Source organism: Juglans regia, chromosome 1 (genome assembly GCF_001411555.2).
Source record: "Juglans regia cultivar Chandler chromosome 1, Walnut 2.0, whole genome shotgun sequence".
Taxonomy (NCBI): domain Eukaryota; kingdom Viridiplantae; phylum Streptophyta; class Magnoliopsida; order Fagales; family Juglandaceae; genus Juglans; species Juglans regia.
The window spans coordinates 11,456,166-11,468,589 of record NC_049901.1 but is presented as its reverse complement, the minus strand read 5'-3'; positions in this window follow the sequence as shown (position 1 = coordinate 11,468,589).

The window sequence follows — 12,424 nt, the reverse complement described above, 5'->3', positions numbered from 1 at the left end:
CTATATATAGGAAATTAAATTGAAGAAAAAATGTAAACTTGGTGGGTGTTTGACAATTTCCCGGCCAGTACAAGACAAGATGACACAACATGAGTGGTACTACGTAATGCATCGAGAAGGACAATGAAATAACGTGGTAGAGCAGTCGTAGGATCTCGACAAGTACTGATCTAGCTAGCTAGGGAAAGTAATCCTTTAAACCCCCAAAAAAGAAAACCGTAGGGAATGTCATGAAATCTTGATTAAACTAAGGCGTTGGATTGATGATCATGTTAAGTTGGGCGCACCGCCATAAGATGAATGGGATTGGGATTTTTAATGAAAAATAAAATATAAAGAAGAAAGATTTGGTATATATAATACATGTTTGGAAATTACTCCACACACACACACATATATATATATATATATATAAAGTACTACATGAGCTAGCTAGCTAGCAAGCATGAAAATGAAAGAGTGATGATTAAAATAACCCTGTGATGAATTGGTCATCATGAGGAAATTACTCGAAGACCCTTTCCAATTATACTTTGATGCACCATCATTTACCGAATTTAACACTGATATCTAGCTAGGGAACCCATCATGTCAATCATATAATATACCAGATAAATGCAACCAATATTTATAGAAAAATGCATGCACGTACAAAAGTCACCGACAGGTAGATACTGTTCATGTGACTCCTCGATCCATTCATGAATATTATGATCAGGGCTGGCTCGAATGTCAATCACTGGTAAAAGGTCCCTTTAATTATTAATAGCTCGTATTTATGATGGAGAAAAATTATAATTACATCCACAGTACAAATAATTAAAGAAATCCAAACAAAAAACACCTAAAACTCATACAAAATACCCAAAAGGAAAACACTTTAATAGATCACCCTGGCCACGTGGTACGCGTTCACATGTTATAGATTGGAAACTTTGGCATGAAATTTTGTCAGAACTCGTATGCACGTGCGAATTAGCTTTTTCTCTTCTCAAGCGATACTAGTTTGCCGTTGAGTAGAACCGTTCATTTATACCGTTAATCATTTTTTTATATTTTTTTAAAAAATAAAAAAATATATCAATATATTTACAATCACTTCTTTAATCATTAAATATTAAAAAAAAAACTTCAGAGCTGTACACTGTAGCGGTCAACTGTAGCGGCATACAAGCTTTATTTCCCTCCTCATAATTAAACGCGTTAATTAATTTCTTGAAATTGACTGTTGAATGATCAAAGCAAAAGCACTGCCTATATATAGGTAGGCTAGGGTTGTAGGTCCATCGGATTTCAAATGCACTTGTACGCATGCGTCCTTGTCATGTTATATATTAAGCACAAATCCAGGTGATCAAAGACACAGGTCGATACAGGAATATATACATCTTTGAATAATAAGTCATTATAACATTTCACTGATAATCACAACTGTTCAAAGTAGGTTGTAGAAAATTATATATCGAACACCAACGACCATATATACATTTGAAATCACTTTTTGAATTTTGTATTGGAACTCAATCTGATCTTGTAAAATCGTCAAATTATGACTGAATGATATGTGGTGTTAAGATTTTTAAATAGAATTATTCATAATATAAATAAAATAAATATTATTTAAGGAAGCATATTCATCACAACATTTGTCAAACATAAACTCTTATTTGTTGGACATATATTGTGTTTGTCCATCATATCTTAAAGAAAAAAAAGGAATTAAGAATGCAATAATCACAAAGTCTAGACATTTTCTTTATATATATATATATGTATGCATACATATAAAATATTTTTTTTTATCTTTTTACGTGATGTTATATAAATTTAAAATTTAAAATTAATAATATAAATACTAATTTTTTCAAGGGAATATTATGTATATGTATTTTTAATATGCAAATCACACGTCATTCGTCGTCATATATAACACCTTAGCATCTGCATAAATGCATATAATTCTCGCTTTAAAGCTTCTGAATGAGAAATGATTAATAATTATACCCTCACAATAACAGCATATTTCATAATTAATATATTTTTAGACTATTTTTATAAAAATATCTTTTATTTTAAAACGAGTAAAATATTATAAAAAATATTGTGTAATTATTTTTATCACATTAAAATGGGGTACGAATCTGAAAGGGAAAATGGAAGAGGACAAAAATAATTATTAATTTAAGAGTGGCTTGATATTCAAAATGAAAAGGTCTACATATTGTCAGAACAATTTCATACATATATATTTAAACAACACTTATTGAGCTCTGCTAATTTATTTTTTATTTTTGTGTTTATCATTTCATGTCTTTTTTTTTTTATCATTCTATAATGAAAAATATCAGTTAACCCCGTTCGTCTTTATATATTCTAGTTACCAACAATCTTTTTAATTTATAACTTCCTGGTTATTATTATGTTCTTTCTTTTGGTCTAGACATTTAAATTTGTAAATTTAAACTCCAAGAAACAAATGTTCGAAGCTTAAGCACGTACATTCAAACATTCGAACTATATAGCAATAATGTTTGCATGTCTCTTGTAACGTTCAAACGTAATTCATCCGGACAATATAAAATTAATTTTAAAACAATACATTTGCACATAAATCTTATAATGTTCGAATAAATTACAAAGTTGTTGGTACGTTTAAGCATATGTTTGAACGTACCATCTACATTCGCACGTCTAATGATATATGATCAAATGTAATGAACTAAGAAATGACAGCATAGTGACGTCACTACAAGAAAAAGCCGTTAGTGCGGCCAAATAAAATTGCGGAGAGTTAAAATTGGACGGCATAGATGCATTGTCACTGTAGCCGTGTTTTTCTTGTGGAGAGCGAGCGATTCACCGCAAAAAAGACTATTTGCGGCGACCAATTTTCGCCGCAAATACAAATAGCCTGACATAGCACGTTATCGGTATTGGACGGCGACGTTTTGGCTATATTTTTTCTCTTTTTTTTCTTTTTCCCCCTCTTTATTTTTTCCTTCTCCCCCTCTTTTCTTTTCTTTTCCCCTGTCTCGATACTCACTCTCTATTCTCTGAGTTTGATGCCGCCCTTCCCAAGCCGTACCTACTGCCATGCCATCGCCACCTCGCCGAGGAGGTGAGTCTCTCAATCCTCCGTTTGTTTCTTTCTCTATCTTCTTCTTTGTGTGTGCAAATCTCTCTCTCTCTCTCTCTCTCTCTCTCTCTCTCTCTCTCTCTCTCTCTCTCCCCCCTCTATCTCTCTCCGTCCGTTTCTCCCACTCTCTACAAATCGTCCTGATTATCTCTCTCTCTCTCTTTCTCTGCATTCCATCGTCGTATGTGGGGGATCTCTACCGGAGCGTGGACGAGGGGCTGCTGCTCAATGAATGGGTCTGTGTTTTTCAAAAATTTCCCCTTCTGTTTTAGGTATATGTATTGCAAGCATTTCATCTAAGCATAGTGTTATTGTCTTCATCTCTGTTTGTTTTGATTTCGTAGATTTGGAGTTCCTGTGTATTGTTTGGGTAAATGGGCGCTCTTTGGGAACTCGATTGTGACAGTTCAAGTCTGAACGGAAGCTTCTTTGGTGCCTCTTTGTAAGCATCTCCGGTTTCTTGCTGATCATAGGCATCGACTTTGTTGGTAAGGTTTTGCTTCTTCACCTAGCGGGCTTCTTCTTTTCTTTTTCCTCTTTTTCTCATGCAACTGTACTTGATTTTTCTCTCTGGGTTTGGTCTTGGCTGTGAATGAAAGAGTGGGTTGATCTTATTTTTCTACAAAATTCGAGTCTTCATCTGGTTTGTGAATTTTGAAGGGTTATGTTGTCGGAGGTTTTAGTATATTCACCGCAATCTTGAAGGGTTATGATCTTGAGTCTCTCAATCTCTTGTTTTCACTTTTGTTTGGTATAATTTTGTTTTCTCTCAAACTTGTTCATCCCAGAATCATAAACAAGAGGGAGAAATCTTTGTTATTCTGGCTATTTTTTGTTTCAGGTTGTTTCCGAGACATCTTACAAGTTTTAATTGCTATTTGTTCTGTGAATTTTAGTAGTTGATGAGTTGCTAACAATCATTCTGTAAAATTGCATTGTCCAGTTAAGAGCCATTCAGTAAAATTGCATTGTCCAGTTAACGCAGTTGATGAGTTGCTAACAGCCATTCAGTTAGCATTCTATTGTCTTGAATGGGAGCTTGAATTCTTGCATTTAATTTAAGTGTATTTGCACATATTGAAAATTTTATTTTGAAAAAAAAAATTCTAATGGTGTTTATCAGCAAAAGAGGGAAAAACAAACAAATGTGCTTGAAGGAATTGGTCTCATAGAAAAGAAGCTGAAAAACATAATTCAGTGGAAGTAAGGGAATGTTTTCTTCTCTATTCAAAGTTCTGTGTTATATTTGTTATCCTAATTGTGAGGATTGATTATTAGCTGCACGTGAGAATTTACTTTGTTTGATGGATTATTTGATTAGAGAACTTGATGTCTAAAGCTATGGGAGGTTAATTTACTTTTTATACTTAATTTTTTTTTATGCAAGTAAAATATGGGTCCAAAATATTTTTGTACATCTCTCAACTTTCTATTTTTTTCATTGTGCATTTTGCTCTTTGAATGGTCTTTAACAGATTGCTTGGTTTATGCGTAATATTAAATACGGCGACTGTTATTATTATTTTACTCTTGTTTCTTTCTATTTCTATTTCTTTCTTTCCATGTTTTTGTGTGTGCGTGTTTTCAAATGATGATGCTTTCACTACCTCTCAAAAGCAAAACATGATCTTGAGGATGTAGCCAAACTACCCTCACTGAGGAGGTGAGTCTCTCAATCTGATCTTGAGGATGGAGCCTAAAGTTTTATGTTTGTTTTGGTTGGACTCATTACATTCTCTTAGACTTGTTGGATTTACTGTACAATTTTTTATGCTTTCTTTTTGGTTACTATAAAATTTTTGGCTGAGAAAATGTTTACATATATTAAGTTGTGGCTATATGTGAAACCCATATGTGCACATTATCCAAGATTGCATTTGGTGATTCTATTGCAAACATATTTTTGAGGATGTTTAGTGCATGGCTTGGATTTTGATGAATACGTGTTCTGCATTTATATTTTTTTTTGGAATAATTGTTCTTTACGGCGAATCCTAATTTGCCGCAGATATTTTTTTTAATGTTTATCATTATTTGCGGCGAATACTACTCGCCGCAAATAGTCGTTTCTAGAGAATTAAGCTTGCGCCAAAAATGATTATATGTTGCATGAATAGCTTATTTGCGACAAAATGTTTTCGCAGAAAAAGGTATCCCATTCGACGAAATCTGAAGGCCATCGTAATTGATCAACCCAGACAATTTATTCTCGGCCAATTTGCTGCGAACGAATATCGGTCGAATGAAGTCTTTTGTGGTGAAAATTTATATTTTTGCGGCGAATTCTACTCGCCGTAAAAGGCCAGAATTTTTGTAGTGTGCTAATGTTTGAACGTATAACCCTTAATATTCAAACGTTGGTCAGTTTATCTTCCCACCACTAAAGATTATATTTGGAGATGGATTATTGACGGTCACAAATTCTAAACCAACACAAAAACTCAAATTTGTTGTAGTCATGTGGCAAACAGCTCATTGTGAGTGACACACACAATTCTCTTTTTTTTTTATAATTTTTTATATAATCATATTTTAAACTGATGGTATTTATGTAAAGTAATGTTACTTTTATAATTTATTTTATAAAAATACCTCTAATTTAAAATATAGTTGTATAAAGAGTTGTATGTCTATCATTTTCCTTTCTGTACATGACTGTGTTCTAGTTCCTAAAGTTGCAAATTCTAAACTAAATAACTACCATTGTTTGTATTAATTCATATTGTGGGAGGTTTCAATTTATCACGAGCTGTAGTTCATCAGTGACTATGGTAATTATGATCTATTACAATATATATATATATAATAATTTCAAAAGTATTAATTAATATATCTAGGTACGTAGTTTATAGTTTGTTCCATTTTACGATCCATCCGGCCTTAACGAAGTTATAAGATAATTGTCTATGTTTTCTAATGCATAACTTTTGTACTCTCAACCTATAATTTGTTTCTTGTTTTTTATATGTAGTTACTAGCAAGCTAATAGATTTATAAAGATTATATATTGAATTTGAGAGAAAGCCAAAGAACTAAAAATTATTGAATATTGACAATACCTAATACCTATCCGGTTCTAGAAAACCAAAAATACCATAGGATTTTTTGTTAAAAAAAAAAAAAAAAGATATGGAAAATTAGGAAGAAAATCCGTCAAGGACAGCGAAAGGATCGATGATGTTCATGATCAAGAATATTAGAGTATCAACGAGTGGCGCAAATTAGGTCAGAAATTCCCATATAAAAGGCTTTATATACATAGTTCAATGTATCAATATTATTATAATAATTTAACAACGTACGCACGTGCAGCCAGAATTGTTCAAACCAATGAAATATCAAGATCCTTCTTCAATCGACTTTGAAACTTTGACTTTAGGACTAGGTCTTGCATGTATAGAGATCATATTTAGGGCCTTGCAGGTACTCTGATCGATCCGTTCATGCTCGATCTCCATATATATTTTCTGATATTGTAAGAATATTCTGATGCAAGAGTACTACTCCTTTTGAAAAAACTGTCCCCTTGTTTTCTAACACCATTAATTCATGCATGTTAGGATTGGCATTTAATTGCCAAAAATTTACAGACAAAATTAAAATTCATGCAATATAAGATGAGATATTTTAAATAATAATGAGATTTTTTTAGTTAAGATAAGATGAGACAGTTTGTAAAAAAAAAAATGTATATTTAGATAGTGAGACGAGATGAGATAGTTTTAACTTTTTGGAATTTGATAAAAGAAAATACTAAAACCGCAACTTGGTATTCCCAACTGGTATCCCGACTGTTTTTTTTTTTTTTTTACTTATTGATTAAGTAAGTATTTTTATTGACGTTGTGAATTTAAAAAAAATATATATTTAAAAATGATAAAAAAAAATACTGGGCGGGATCCCCATGTGTGGGGTGTAGACGCACTTTTTGATAAAGGGGTGGGTCCTACCAATGATTGAGTAATATTTATGAATATATTGATAAAAAAAATAATATTTAGGATTGGCATTTAATTGCCGAAAATTTACCGACAAAATTAAAATCAATGAAATATCAAGATCCTTCTTCAATCGACTTTGAAACTTTGACTTTAGGTCTTGAGATCATATTTCAAACCAATGAAATATCAAGATCTCCATATATATTTTCTGATATTGTAAGAATATTCTGATGCAAGACTACGTACTCCTTTTGGAAAAACTGTCCCTCGTTTTCTAACACCATTCATGGAGACAAACTGGGAAATTGAGAGTGAAGATCGTGATCTAATTAAGACCGGATATGCTCAAGATCATGGAATACTACGTACAACATGATATTCTTACGCAGGCCGTAGAGCGTTTCATCATGATCATGTACGTACTGCTGCTCGATCGGCTTAACTTCCTAGCTACCTGGGGCGGGTATCTACGTACTATATCCACACACACATATATATATATATATATATATATATATATATATAAGTACCTTTGTTTGATTGCTTTTCCTGATCATCACGATCAGGCCGTACTTAACATCGGAAGAATTAATTACCTAATTAATTAGTACGTACTTAACTCCAGTACCCAGCTAGAATATGTTAGTCCAGGCGCTATGGCCATCTCCACCACGCAAAACATGCATGGTAGTTAAAAATCGTTTTATAATATTTAACAGTAAAGGCATCATGCATGAGATAAGTTCGAATCCATATATACGAACGAACGTACGGCATGCATATTTTTGCAATATGCCCCATATTATATTTTGGAACACGTACGAGAGTTTGAAATTTCATGTTTTATATTCAAACCACATGACCAAAACCTGTATATATATAACACAATATTATATATTCAACATCGATCAAGCTGCTTATTCTGCCGATCCATATTATATTACTTTGAAACTACATATATATAAAGCGAGCGCAGTACATGACTTCGATCGTACAAGGTAATCTTAAAAATGCAAACATACGTACTGCAAGATTGATGCTACAATATTATTTGATCTGATCCGTCCATCCATGGTACCATGCATGGTAGCTCCTACAAAAAGAGAGAGAGAAAAAAAGATGTTTATCTAGCAAGAAAACAAAACAGAAGTTAATATATATCGTACTCCGGGCACGTACAGAGCAGCAGATCGAAGAAGAAGAAGTAACTAGTTGTCATGACTGGGGCGTTTGCAAAGAAGAATGATCTTTATCTTCTGGATAAAAGAGGCAAACATCTGGCGCTTCATACGACCTCTAACGGGAGGGAGTGAATTCCCCTTGCCAAACTTTTTGCTTGCCGTAGACTTCTTCAGCACTTCAGGTTGATTATGCGACCCTAAAGCCATGGCAGGCTGGTGCGCAGCTATTAATTATCTTAATCCAAATTTTCCAGCTGCAGATCTGCAGCTTGAAGCAAAGAAGCAGCCATCTATTTATAGGTCATGTGGTTCTTACCCCAGTGGTGAACTCGGAATATTTAACTTGTAGTTATTTATTATGACCAACAAGATTAAGATCACACGTGCGTGCATGGTTTTTAACTGGACACTCGTAAATTTTGGAAAATGATTTGGGAAGTTAAGGTTGAATTTGAATAGTGAGTTAAGGTGAAATGAAAAAAGTTGAAATGATGGAAGTTAAAAGTTATATAAAATATTATTTTTTAATATTATTATTTAAAAATTAAAAATTAAAAATATTTAAATTATTTATTATATTTTACGAGAGAATTTACGTGGAATACATGTATCTTTTTTGTGCGCAGAAAACACTCCACTCGCTTTCATGCATGATCTGAAAGCGCTAGCTAACTGTACGAACGTGGTCATCAAAACGTGATTAAAAGAATGTTTCCACAATTTATCAGTGTCAAGGAGTCGTCTTTTGGTGTCGATATCAGTATTAAGTATACGCCGACTTCAACGAAATTGTAGCATAAAAATATTGCATGTTATAACATGATCAGTTGTTATAACATGGTTTTATTTGATGAATGACAAACAACACTAGTTCTTATATATACACACCCAGTACCTCGTCCTGATCTTGATCATTAAGCTTGTATATACTTAATTAGACAATTAAATCCTTATATAAGCATGGGGGTTCAGAGATCATTGGATTGATTCTCAGTAAACATGCATGACATGATACAATTTCCTTGCGTGAAGAGGATTTTATGCATGCTCAGCATGACATGTTCTATATATATATATATATATATATATATATATATATATATATATATATCCGAGTAAAAGAAAAATAATCGAGCAGCATTAAATGAATAATATAAAATATTGTAGAGTTCAGTATATAACTTCATATGTCTATGATCTAGCTCTCTCCTGTTTGAAACCTGCAGTTTGGATAAAAATTGAAGAATTCTATGCATCAACTACTATTTACTTTCACATTTTAGAATAGATTCACACCTATAGTTTTTTCTTATAGGGTGTGAGATATTTTTCATAAGTTGTGAGTGTGTTTTTGTAAGAAGTGGAGTGTGGGATAATGAATAATGACTGATAAGAAGAATTTTTCATTTTTAATTTATCAGTGTCTTATAATTAGGTTTTGGTCTTCTTTTCTTCTTTTTTGTATCCAAAAATTAATTAGATTTGAGTCTGTAACATATACCTTTCAATCCTAATTTACCATTGAACTAAAACATTTACACCGTTGAACTGGATCTAGCGCGACCCGGTTGTTTCTTTCTTCATGTACGTGCAGGGTACGTACGTACGTATATACATACTGATCTTGGGGACACCAATGATCTTATTATCGATCGGCTGCGTTGTGAATAATTATAAACTGTATAACAAAAGTAAATTAAACACCGGCCATTAATTAAAGTAGAGAAATATTATGACATTCTAAAAAAAAAAAGTAGAGAATTATATAAGCCATATATATATATATATATATATTTACGTACAACTCGGAAAGATATAACTATTTACGATTTCTTATATTTATTTTTTTAATTCTACATAAGTAATTTTATATAATTGAAATTCATTTTAGTGGAATAATATGAATATTTCATTAATTAATTAAAAAAATTATAAATATCTGTAATAAGCCGCAGAATAAACGTTAATTAAGTAGTGCTTACGTTGTCTCGTAAAAAGCAGCATGCATCATAATTCATATATATTCCACCGTAAAAGAAACACAAGAAAAGAAAGAGGCTTTTTCAAAAAAAAAAGAAAAAGAAAAGAAAGAGGCGGCAAGCTGCATCCATTCAAAAGTCAATGCCGAAAAATTTGATCATACAGGAACGACGTCGCGTCTTAGCTAGTACTACTATATATATATTCAAGATAAATATCCATTAAAATATATATATATATAGGATCATATATTAAGGTAATTGCATAGTACATGAGATAACCAGGAATATCATCAATAATATTAATTAATTAGACACGTGATCATCTCCATGCATGCACCTGATGCATGGGAAGGAATTAGCCAACGATGCGTCATATTTAGCTGATCTTCTAAAAACAAGTTTCACGTGTGGTGATGACCAATTGAGGGAAGTGAATGTATCTAATATTATTCTAATTATATAATATTATGGCATTGACTTGGGTTGGTTGAGTCGTCGTAGTTATATATATATATATATATATATATATATATATTATAATAAGTGATTATCTAACTGTGAATAATAATTTTTATTTTTTTTATTAATTTTTGTTATTTTTCTATTAAGTTGGTTAAGTTCTATTTTATCAAAAAATTCTTAAAATTATTAATCATTTGACGTGTAGTAACTTTGTAAAATTTAATGAATGATTATATTTTATTAAAATGTCCTTAATAATCTTATAATTAGATACTTTGATGAAGTTTAATATTTTTTTTAATCTAAATTTTTTATCTTTCTTTAACTTGAATTTTAGAGTAATGCTATATCTCTTGAGAGATGTAGTCTAAAAGTCTACCGAATAGGTAAAAAGTTTTTTTTTTATTTTTTTTATTTTATATATATTTTTAATCATCATAAATATTTATTAAAAAAATAAAAAATTTATAATATTATTAAAAAATAATATAATAAAAGTCACTTTTCATCGTACTGTGGAGCCCGGAGTACCCTAAGAACTAAAAGACTAATATAATAAAATTTATTATCTTGTTCTAGAAACTGATCAGGTAGGTAGAAGACCAGCTTTTTTCTCTCTGAAGAGTAATATTGGAAGAAGAGGAAAAAGATCAAGAAAACGAAAGCGACATAGATTAAATAGAAGAAAACTATCAAAACGTGCAAAACGTGCCAACAATAAAGGTTTGCAAGTTCACTGAATCCACAAAGTTTTCATTCGCCATTGACTTCGAATGAGATTGTCATGATCGATCTACTAGTCTTCCTTTTTTGTTCGCTAAAACCTACTAATTCCCTTCTCGGCCGCTGCCCACTGGAAGACTAGCATGAATGACACAAAAGCAATGGAGACTAGAGAGAGATAAATAGCTAGATAGGGATAGGGGTGAATTGGGTCCGGTTTAATCGGTTTTGACGAGGTTTTGTGGACATGACCGAACAGGCATAAGGATCGGTCCGGTCTGTTCATTTGGTCCAACCTTAACCAAATGGGCCAATGGCCCAATCCTTATGTACTATCAAATTCCTATGTTTTTCGGTCCAACAGTGAAAGTTTATTAATATTTTATTTAATTTTAAGTCAAAAAATACTAAAAAAGAACTTGAAAGGAAAATAAAAATAATCATAAAAGGAAAGTTGTCTATATACAATAACTTTGAATAAAAGATTTTACAACAAAAAAATAAAAATTTTCTATATTCATCCAAACAATTTAAGCAAGATTAAATTGAAAACTAAAAATTATACCATGCACATCATGATGCAAGTAGCATATACTAACATAGAATCAAATCTACCTTCTAAAAGAAAGAGAAAAAAAAACCATTCACAAGCATAGATAATGAAAACTAAAAATTATACAAGTCTCAAAAACTGAAAATTAAAAGAATGTCTAAAATAATAAGACAGAGAAGACTAAAAGTCATATTTAGTAATTTACATCAAAAGCTTTAAAAAAAAGCATAACTTTCACCTCTCAATACAAATTACATCAATATATAAAAATTATACAATTATCCTCCTGGCAGCTTCAAGCCTCCTACATCTTTTGGCTTGTCATACTTTTCAGTTTTCACAGTACGCCGTAAAGTGTAAACAAATGAATTAGTAATAAAAGTGAAAATTGAAAACTAATAAGCTAAAATAGATTCACATCATTAACTTGTATTGGTTGTAGACAT